General features: G+C 42.6%; 1 pseudogene across 1 annotated transcript; it reads right to left on the bottom strand.

Moving 5' to 3' along the window:
* Nucleotides 1-7650: 7650 nt before the first annotated feature.
* On the bottom strand, nucleotides 7651-9185 carry LOC309871950 (importin subunit alpha-1 pseudogene; annotated as a pseudogene). The gene has a single exon. The product of its transcript is annotated as an importin subunit alpha-1 pseudogene (transcript).
* Nucleotides 9186-11660: the final 2475 nt, after the last annotated feature.

Raw genomic sequence — 11660 nt, forward strand, 5'->3', positions numbered from 1 at the left:
GAAATTTGGAAATAGATATAAGTAACTTAAAAATAACTGTAAGGAATGGGCAGAGGACATGAACAGACATTTCTGCAAAGAAGACATCCAGATGGCCAACAGACACATGAAAAAGTGCTCCATATCATTCGGCATCAGGGAAATACAAATCAAAACCACAATGCGATATCACCTCACACCAGTCAGAATGGCTAAAATAAACAAGTCAGGAAATGACAGATGCTGGCGAGGATGCGGAGAAAGGGGAACCCTCCTACACTGTTGGTGGGAATGCAAGCTGGTGCAGCCACTCTGGAAAACAGCATAGAGGTTCCTCAAAATGTTGAAAATAGAACTGCCCTATGACCCAGCAATTGCACTATTGGGTATTTACCCTAAAGATACAAACGTAGTGATCCAAAGGGGCACGTGCACCCGAATGTTTATAGCAGCAATGTCCACAATAGCCAAACTATGGAAAGAACCTAGATGTCCATCCACAGATGAATGGATCAAGAAGATGTGGTATATATACACAATGGAATACTATGCAGCCATCAAAAGAAATGAAAACTTGCCATTTGCGACAACATGGATGGAACTAGAGCGTATCATGCTTAGCGAAATAAGTCAAGCAGAGAAAGACAACTATCATATGATCTCCCTGATATGAGGAAGTGGTGATGCAACATGGGGGCTTAAGTGGGTAGGAGAAGAATCAATGAAACAAGATGGGATTGGGAGGGAGACAAACCATAAGTGACTCTTAATCTCACAAAACAAACTGAGGGTTGCTGGGGGGAGGGGGTTTGGGAGAAGGGGGTGGGATTATGGACATTGGGGAGGGTATGTGCTTTGGTGAGTGCTGTGAAGTGTGTAAACCTGGTGATTCACAGACCTGTACCCCTGGGGATAAAAATATATGTTTATAAAAAATAAAAAATTAAATAAAAAAAAGAGAAAAGAAAAAATAATAACTGTAAGGGGCACCAGGGTGGTACAGTCAATTAACCATCTGGCTTGGTTTCAGCTCAGGTTATGATTCCAGGGTCATGAGATTGAGCCCTGTATCAGGCTGCATGCTCATCTGCCTCAGATTCTCTCTTCCTCTCCCTCTGCCCCTCCTGCTTGTGCTCAGTCTCTCTCACTCTCTGATAAATAAATCTTAAACAAATAAAAATAACTATAATAATATACATCAAAATATCAAAATATTGGATGTTAACATTTTCATGGAGTAGGATTGAGTGGTTTAATTAATCCTTTATATTTTTAGGAAGTAGTCCTTAGTTTTTTTACAGTGAGTATATATTCTAGCCCACATATATGTCATTTAAAAATACATAGAAAAAAATGGCAGTCACAACCCATTAAGGGTTTGTTTATTTCAAAAATCAGTCTTAATTATTTGATTACACCAGAGCCATGACCTTGTGCCAAAAGGTGAAGGGAACTCATCAAAGTTGAGGAAAAGATCTCCTTGTCAGAGCCTTATTCAGCCACATAAAGAACCAGAGTATCTCTCTGGAGTTCAAATGTTGTACACAACTGCTACCTAGTGAAATCCATGTGCTTCCCTCCACTAATGATAAAGAATACAAAAGCTCAGAACACAAATTCAGGTAGTCTCACCCTGAAGTTTGAGAGCAGAACACTCAAATGAGTGCTCACGTAAGTCAATCAGAGAAAGACAATTATCATATGATCTCACTGATATGAGGAATTTGAGAAACAAGAGGGGATCACAGGGGAGGAGAAGGAAAGCTGAAACAAGATGAAACCAGAGAGGGAGACAAAAGCATAAGAGACTCTTAATCTCAGGAAACAAGCTGAAGGTTGCTGGAGGGGAGGGGAGTGGGAAGTTTGGGATAGCTGGGGGATTGACATTGGGGGGGGGTATGTGGCTATGGTGAGCACTGTGAATTGTGTAAGACTGATGAATCACAGACTTGTACTCCTGAAACAAATAATACATTATATGTTAATTTAAAAAGATGAGTGCTTACATCCTTAAAACACCACCACATTTTATGAAAATATATTCTGCATGCCTCCTTTTCCCACCTGAGCATTTCCTACTGGCTGTACTTCTGTGATGGTCTCAGTTTTATTTCCCGATCTGCCCTCTGCTCCTCCCTTCCACTGAAGATGATGCAGTTCTAAGGTTTGCCTATATCCCCTTGCTCAGCATCTTCAGACAAATCACCCACTTTGAGGACTTTGCAGGCCCTCTGGCTCCATCCAAGTTCAGGTTTTGACTTCAGCTGTCATTTGGCATCTATGAGCTCCTTGTCACCAGTTTCCTTCCAAATGGAAGGACACTGCCTGATCAGATGAGGTTTCCTTGAGCATTTGAACCTTGGTATATGGCACCAAGGATGTCTAGCCTGAGATGTCAATTTAGCATTTGCTGGGGACCTAATGGCCTCTGCCATACATCTCCACCAGAATGGAAAATTAATTGGACAGACGATGAATTGTCACATGCATTTCGGGACTGCAGATGATAATGTGCTAGAAAACAGTGGGACTTTAAAGCCATAGGATGAAGATGACACCTTATCTATAGCTAGTCAGGGAGTCAATGCAAACAGTTCAATGTTGTGTATTTTATACTATATGCAACATTATAAATCTATGACAATGATCATCATCTAATCCAGCCAAAAAATTAGTGGTCCCATTTGAAGCATGAATCACTGGGTCAATGCCATGCCATTCTATTAAACCCCTTCTAATGGTGAGCAAATTTGGCACCTATTCAAAGACCTTCATAATTCACAACTGGAGTTCCATCAACCACAAACAAGTTCACAGCCTTCCAAGAGTCTTTTGGTGTAGTTCCTGACTGTGCCATTAGAGGTCAGCAGTAGTCAGCACCCTGAAAGTCGGCTCCCACTGGGTCAATATTTTTGTCTAGAACATTCTTCAGAAAGATGTTTCTTTGGTTTTAGTATCCTCACCTATTGGTAAATTTGATTTCCTCGGAATTTCCATTCCAGGTTTGAAAATATATCCAGGAATCCAACAGTCTATTAAGATACTAGGTCTTCATTAGGAGACACACCGGTGTTGATAAGGGAACTTATGTCCAAAAGGGCAGCTCCAGGTGGAATATCTGATAAGGCAGGAGGGGAGTCTAACCATAAAACCTGTAATACAATACTGATCTGAAACAAGGGTGTGAGCCCTAGCCTAAATACCTCATGGACTACCTGTAATATAGACTACTCAGTAGCCATAAAAACAATTTTAAAAGGAGGCCATAAATGTATTGACATGAGATGGCCATGCCATACTGTTGAGGGAGAAAACCAGTTTTTGCCAGAGTCTGTAAAGTATAATTTCATTATATATATGCTCTATGCTTTCATGTGGTTCATATTTTTGGGAACATTCCTTTCAAAATGAAGTTTTCCCTTTCAGATATCAGAGAAATGGTCACCTCTCTGATGACTTTACAGGGGATCCCGGCTTCTTCCTATTCTCTGGATAATAAGCAACACTTTGGCTGTGCCTCCACTCATGCGGAATTCTGGTTGTTCTCTAATTTGTCTTCTCAGCCAGAGTGCAAGAAACTCCAGGCCAAAGAATAAGTCCCCTTTGTGGCTGCGGACACAGGCAGGAAGTATAATGATGTCTGCTGAGAGAAGGAGGGATGGGAGGCAGGTGTGCAGAAGTCCTGCAGGTACAGGTGCCAGGTCTGGAGTGTGAGCCCACCAGGGAACTCCTGGGGGGGTGACTTTCCTTCTCCACATGACTCCTGTGGTATTGTGATTTATAATAAGAAATGTGTATTTGATCTTTGTCTTCATTTCTGGCACAGGACTCCTAAAACACTTGGAATTTCCTAAGTGATGAGAGACATAATGTGACTCTTGTCATTCTAGTGAGTTGACCTTTGGACCCCACCTAAGGATGGGGGCTGGTTGCCAGGGGACCCAGCCAGGTGATTACACGGTTAGAACTTTTAATCCCACATCTGACCTTCACAGAGAGAGAGCAAATAGCCAAAAATCAATGATTTAATCAACCATGCTTATGTAATTAAACCTTCATTTAAAAAAAAAAAAACAGAATGGGCTGGGTTTGGAGAGCTTCTGGGCATGGTGAACATAGGTGATTTGGGGAGAGTGGCATACTCAGAGATGGCTTGGAAGTTCCTCATCTTCCCCCACATCTCTCCCTGTGCTTCTCTCCCACCTGGGAGAGAAGTTAAATCTGGCTGTTCTGAGTTAAATCCTTTTATAATAAATGGATGCTCTAGTAAGCAAGATGTTTCTTTGAGTTCTGTGAGTAGCTATAGCAAATTAATTAAACCTGAGGTAGTAGTCTTGGGAATCTCTGATTTATAACTGGTTGGTCAGAAGCATATGGGATAGATAGCCTGAACTTGCTTGCAGATGATGTCTGGAGGGGGCGAGGCAAAGTCTCATAGGTCTAAACCCTGAGCCTGTGGAATCCGTGGCTTTCTCAAAGTAGGTAGTGTCAGAATTGACTTAAATTGTAAGATACCCAGCTGGTGTCCCAAGAATTGCTTGCTGGTGTGGGGGAAGACACACACATTGGAATTGGGTGCAGGATCCAAAAGACCCCCTCCCCAAGTCCCCCCATTGGAGATATACTCATTCAGCGCTTATCAGATGATCTATGGGTGTGGTCAGCCTGGGGCCATCTCTGGGCAGCAGGTGCAGGAGCCATGGGGAGTGACAGCTCCTGGGCAAGACACAGTCTAAGGCAAAGTAGGATATAGCCAGAGTTTCCTGTCTGGGATCCACAGCTGTTGACACACCGACGTCCTCAGCTCTACAGCCTCCAACTTTCAGCAGGCTCTCTTCTGGGCATTATGGGGGTTTAAACATTGTGGTGCCTTCAGGGTGGAAGTGGGCATGGAACACTGTGCATCAGTACTTCTGCTCCAGGCACAGGCAACAGTCATAAGAAGTTAAAGTGTATCTTATAACCCCAGGATCCACCAACCTCGCTTTCAGAATGTGTCTAAAGAAAGCAATGTGTAAAGAGATGTGTGCATTGGTGTAGATTGGATCATTGGGAAAAATCTGAAATCATCAGGTGTCTATCAATAGGGCACTGACTAAATAAATCGGGCTCTGGCATATAAATTGGAGTACTCTGGGACATGATGCAGACGATGGCTGTCAGCATGTAGGGCATATAACGATCACTCCAAAATTCTGTTAGAAACAGATTCTTGGCTCCCATGCTGGGCAAGATTTTGATTCAGTAGAATGAAAAGTCTGGGAATATGCATTTTTAAAATATACTTATGGCAATTCGCTGCACATATGGTGGGAACCTGTCTTTGAGGAACACAGATGTATTAATTGGCCGAGAAAGGCAGAAATGCAAACAAAAACCCACAGAATGTATATGCACAGAAAATTACCAAATGTTTATTGTGGTGATATATCAGTGGAGGATGTTTACAACTTATTTCTTTATATTTTGTTGTTTACCTGGGTTTTCTAAATTTCTAACAAAAATTGTGATGAGAAAATCTAAAACAAAAGGCACAGACCTGCTTCTCAGATGAGCATGTAAAGCAGGGCCAGTGAGACCACTGTGGTGATGGGGTGTGGGGCCAGCAGTAGGGGACTGAAGGATAGTGGTTGGGATTCTCTGTCTCTTTGATTCTGTCCAGCAGTGAGCAAGACCCAGGCCTGAAGGGGATGGTCTCCCAGACTCCTCTCCTTAAGAACTAGGGGTCCCCAGGCTGGTCATGGGGCTTCTATTATTTCTCATTTTCAGTGGGGACCTTTTTTCCTGGGTCACATATAAACCATACCTATCGAAGGACACCTGAGTGGCTCAGTCAGTTAAGCATCCAACTCTTAATCTCAGCTCAGGTCTTCATTGCAGGGTCAAGAGTTCAAGCCCTGTGTTAAAAAAGAAAGAAAGAGAGAAAGAGAGAGAAAGGGAGGGAGGAAGGAAGGATGGATCATACCAATCTGTTTTTCTCCTGTAAATATTAAATAATCATTTAATCACTTGCGAGCTGGAATCTATAAGAGGTGGCACTGAAATTGCACATTGAGCCTATTGAGCTCTGGTAAGTTTGACCTATCAATCTTTCCAAAGTGATCTATACAACACAGAAAAAGTACACACCTTCCAATTTCTCTGACACCTGAACAATTTGAGAACCACCAGCATGACAGAAAGAGTTGAGAAGCCTTTGAAACGAAATCAAATGTGAATTCAAATTTCAGTTTTGTCTGAGTGACATGGGAACAGAAGTGAACATCACCTTTCTGGGGCTGGTTTCCTTCTGGATACAAGAATAATTACAATGAGTGGAAAGAGTGTTTATCAGCATGATATGGGGTGAAGTAAAGCTCCTGGTCCTGTGTAGGAACCTAGGTACTTTGGGGGTCCATTGCCTGACCTCTGGGTTGAGCCCTGTGCCACCCCCCTCCCAAGGACAAAACTCTACAGGGCTGAAGTTGGCCTCAGCAACACACATGCATGGGCCACAGTGCATACACCAAATGTTACTGACACACACCACTCTACAAAGCAATGGTAGAAAGGGCAAGACATGATGAAGAGCCACACTGGGTACAGAAGTGGTTTTTGCTTCATATCAAAGCAATTTTGGTTGCCAGAGGTCAGAGAAGAGAGAAGTTGCCAAATACATTCTTGTGAGATCTTGAAGCATTTGTGAGCTATCATCCATCTTACTGACAAGAGAGAGGGCTAAAGAGTCACAAGGTTTAGAGTGACTTCAAGGAAAATGTCTGAATGGAGGGGATTAAGAACTGGGGCTGGATGAGCAGTACCAACAAGCATGGACATTGGGAGGAAAAATTCAAGCATGGCTACTTGAACTTGAGATCACTAGTATTGCTGTAAGAGTTGAAATTTGCCTTATATAACTGAATTATTGGGGTACCTGAGTGGCTCAGTGGGTTAAGCCTCTGCCTTCATCTCAGGTCATGATCTCAGGGTCCTGGGATTTAGCCTAGCATTGAGCTCTCTGTTCAGCAGGGAGCCTGCTTCCCCTCTCCCCCACACCCCCGCCTGCTGCTCTGCCTACTTATGATCTCTCTCTCTTTGTCAAATGAATAAATAAAACCTTCTTTAAAAAGTGAATTATTATTATTATTATTACTATTATCTATAGTTAACATAAAGGGATCTTTCCAAAAATGTTAACTCATTGGTCCAAAAATCAAACCTAACATTCTATCAAATCCTGTGTGCTTTGAAAGCCATCCATGGATTGATAATTCATAGAGAACTGATGACTATTTTTGCCTCATTTAGACACTAATTTAAAGTATTGGTCATTCTGTACTTTGATATAAACAGAAAGTTACTGTGGTCTTTCCTCTGTCGTTTTGTTAAAAATTCTGCCATTTGCTTTTATTCTAGTGTGGTTTTGTTGTTGTTGTTTTAGAAAAGAGAGGAATTTAATCTTTATTTACAGGACACTACAAGATAATACACAGAAATAAAAAAAACCACTGAGAGGAGGAGCTTCACGCAGTTTGTACAGTTTGGAACTGGTCAAGTAGAGTTTTGTTGTAAAAAGACCTGCAATAACAAAACCCATTTAAAATGAGTTCTCAGTAGAGAAACAGCAAGGCAAACTTCTACCAAGCAGAGTACAAAACAAACAACTTCCTGCCTCAACAGTTCATCTGAAAGTTAAAAGTCCCAGGAGTGCAATCCTGAACTTGGAACATTCTGGACAACATTCTGATCTTCCTCTTCCTCTACAGAGAAATACTTCTCAATCAAGTTTAATGAAGCTTTGTACACAGACTCATTTTCATGGTTTTGTAGAGCTTCAATTTTGTCCAAACCTCCACATTCTTCAATCATTATACTAAGTTTCTCAGTTTCACCTAGTTTCTCAGCAGCCTGAAAGATGTTTGAAATGCCATCCAGAATACCCAGAATAATTCTGGTACCCTTTGCAGTTAAGAGGTTCATCAATGGTTCTATCATGCCACAATGAACAAGGTACAAAATGTGTTCAGCTGTCCTGACACTTGTATAATTGGTCACAGCCCAGACTTTGGTGTCTTAAAGTCTGCCTTAGAGAGAACACCAATGAAGAATGGGACTAATCCATGACTCACAACTTGTTGGATCTGGTCCTGGCGTCCAGGTGTGATATTTGACATTCTCCGTGTAGCTTCCTTCTGAATATTAATTTTGGGGTTTGTTAGCAGGCTGGGAAAGACAGCAAGTGCTCCTGCATCTATCACAACCTGAGTCTGTTCATCTGTCCCAGTGACAATATTTCCTATAGCTCTTAGTACAGGAGTCACAGTGGACAATTTCACTGTAGCTTCTAGAAGCTTCACAAGCTGGGGCACAACGCCTGCTTTCGCAACCATTTCAATCTGTTCATTTGGACCATCAGTAAGGTAGAAGATGGCCCAGCCGGTATCTGCCATGACTTCTGGATCATCATAATGCAGGAGATGAGCTGAGGTAGGAAGAATCTGTTTAACAGTGTCTAACGGGGATTCTTGTTGCGACAAAGTTTGAAAGTGTCTAAGTAAGGTTACATAAACAACCACATGCTAAAGATGACATATCAGGAACTGCAAGGAGAGCCAACAGCGGATCAACTGCACCATACTTGATAACCAAGTCTTGAAAAACTTAATCATCACCTGCAATGTTTCCTAGAGCCCATACAGCTTGTTCGCTGATGTGGGCATGGGAAGATGCCAACAGAGAAATGAATGCTGGCCTAGCACCTCCATCTACCACAACCTTCGTCTGTTCTGATGTCCCTGAAAAGCAGTGTTAGTGAGAGCCCAAGCAGATTCAAACTGAATGGGACTACAATCAGTTCTGCCCAAGAAGGACACAAATTTTAGAATCAAACCAGCCCAGATTATGTTGTCTATGGGGGCCTGGTTTCCTAGCAGTTTGGGTAGCCTGGAGCTGGCTTTCCAAATTGTTGCTATTTATGTTTTTAACAATGTCATCAACAAATCAATTTATGGTGCCCTGATGTTGTGGTTTTCTTTCAGTGGAGAGATAGTGTCATCAGGAAACAAGCTTATGTTTCTCCTTTTCATCATCTGGTCATCCTTCTTAGCTTTCCTGAGCTCCACATTAACCTCTATTCGATGCCATTTCATTTCTGTACTGTTTCCCCCCTTGTTCTTAAATCTGTTAAGGCAGGTAGCTGGTGAATTAGCATTCTCGTTGGTGGACATGGTTATGAGAAAAAGGAGAAAGCTGCTTGGCCGGTTCAGGCTTCCAAGGGAGGCGGTCTGGGGCACTGAGCCTGCCGTTAAAACGTCCACCATGGGGACGCCTGGGTGGCTCAGTTGGTTAAGCCGCTGCCTTCAGCTCAGGTCATGATCCCAGGGTCCTGGGATCGAGTCCCACATCGGGCTCCTTGCTAGGCAGGGAGCCTGCTTCTCTCGCTGCCTCTACCTGCCACTCTGTCTGCTTGTGTGTACTCTCTCTCTCTGACAAATAAAAAACAAAAAACAAAACAAAAACAAAACAAACAAACAAACAAACAAAAAAAACGTCCACCATGGACACCCCAAAGATGGTATGCTGCTTTTATTCTAGTTGTTTGCCTGGTTTCTTTAAGGAGGTGGAGCTTACCTGCACCAGGTCAACCTACCAAAGACCATTAGAAATGTGTAACAGACTGCAGTATGAAGACAATTGGAGCAACCAGTCAGAGATTGAGTTTCCATAAATAGTTTGAATCTGGTCAGGGGCCTTATCAAAGTTGGGGGGAAGCTGGCTGTTACCCACAGGATGGACCCCAACACAGCTGTCCTCTGATGGCCAGGATTTCTGCCCTCTCCTCACCTATCTTTCTCTGAGTCCTACCTCAGGGACCTGAGGGACTCAGGACTCAGGGACCTGAGTCCTACCTAGGGGAAAATAAGATAAAAAATTCACACCAAGATGCAATTATCCTATTAAGAGTGCCACTCTTTGGCTGAAGCAGATTTTGCAGTCTATAAGTGCATCAGGCCCGTGTGTTGTACACCTTAAACTTATATAATCCTGTATGTCAATTATATCTCAATAAAGTTGGAAATAAGTAAATAAACAAGCAAACAAAGAAACAAACAAACAAACAAAAGCAGAGGGGATAACATCAGGGTATCCTATCCCCAGGGAAAGATACCCATCACCCATTCTGATACTGTCTCAAGGGCAGTCCATGCTCAGGTTGTCATATTCAGAGTCAGCCTTCAGGGATCACCTCCCTCTTACAAAGGGCATAGGAAGCTCATGCATAGGTGAGCTTGTCCATTTATTTCTCAACAGATACATGTGAAACTACCAGAACCTTTCTCCTTCTATCTTCCCAGTGGGGGAGTGAGTTCTGCCCCAAAGCTTCCTTAGTGACAGGTGTAGGTGATTGGCAGGGGGACCATGTCCACCAAGGGCATACATGCTCAAATGGCATTTCTCTTTCTCTCTTTTAAGATTTATTTATTTATTTTAGAGAGAGAGCCCACATACAAGCAGTGGTGGGAAGGATAACGTGAGCGGGGAAAGGCCAAGGGAGAGAGAGAATCTCAAGCAAACTCCCCACTGAGTGGGGAGCTTGACATGGAGCTCAATCCAGAACTCTGAGATCATGATCTGAGCTGAAACCAAAAGCCAGTCACTCAGCATACTGGGCCACAGGGGCGCCCCAGTGGCATTTCTATCATGTGTCTTCTATAGCTTCAACTGCAGCTTTCTGTTCAGATGTTCTTTTTTGTATCTTAATTCTGATTTGGTTCCAGCCTTCTGAGTCTTAGCTGAAGAGTTAAACTGGATTTTTAACGTTGCTGAAGATGCCTGATTTCACCTTATTGGGGGATGACTCAACTGGTTAAACATTTGGAGTTCTAAGGTTGAGAAACGGAACAATACTAACTCAAGGACATCCTGGGGTGTAATTTCAGACCACTGAATCATTCAGGTGAGGGGATCTTTTTAGGACTGTCATGAATCTTGCATCCCCACAGGCAATATAAAATAGCTGACCATGAGAATCTGCTTTTCCCACATCTCATCTTCAGGGTCTATGTCTAACAATTCATTTGGCAGCCAATAACCCATCCCAACTAAAAGCATTATTGCTTTTAATGATAATGATAATAAGAAGAAAACTCACCTGTGCTCTTACTAAACGCCAGACACTGTACTAAGTCTTTACATGCACTGTCTCAATCATCTTAATGCATTTGTTCTCATTTAAAAGGTGAAGACACTGAGGTACAGAGAGGTTCTGTAGCTTATCCAAGGTCACACAACACTCAAAAGCTGGCTTTAGGGGGCACCTGGGTGGCTCAGTGATTTAAAGCCTCTGCCTTTGGCTCAAGTCATGATCCCACAGTCTTAGGATCCAGCCCCATATCAGGTTCTCTGCTCAGCGTTGGGAGCCTGCTTCCTTCTCTCTCTCTGCCTGCCTCTCTGCCTACTTGTGATCTCTGTCTGTCAAATAAATAAATAAAATCTTAAAAAAAAAAGCTGGCTTTAGGATTTGAACAGCCTGTGTGACTTCAAAGCCTTTGAACTTTTCCACTATGTTTATGTTTTTTGAAAGGCAGATTCATAAAAGTCTTTAAAACTAAAGATGAGGACATGAAGTTTCAGAGAACTTAGTGACTTGTCCAAAGTCACAGGGCTAGGTCTTCTAAAGCTAATTTTCTTCCATACCCAAC

Source organism: Mustela nivalis (assembly GCF_964662115.1).
Source record: "Mustela nivalis genome assembly, chromosome: 8".
In the NCBI taxonomy this organism is placed as follows: Eukaryota; Metazoa; Chordata; class Mammalia; order Carnivora; family Mustelidae; genus Mustela; species Mustela nivalis.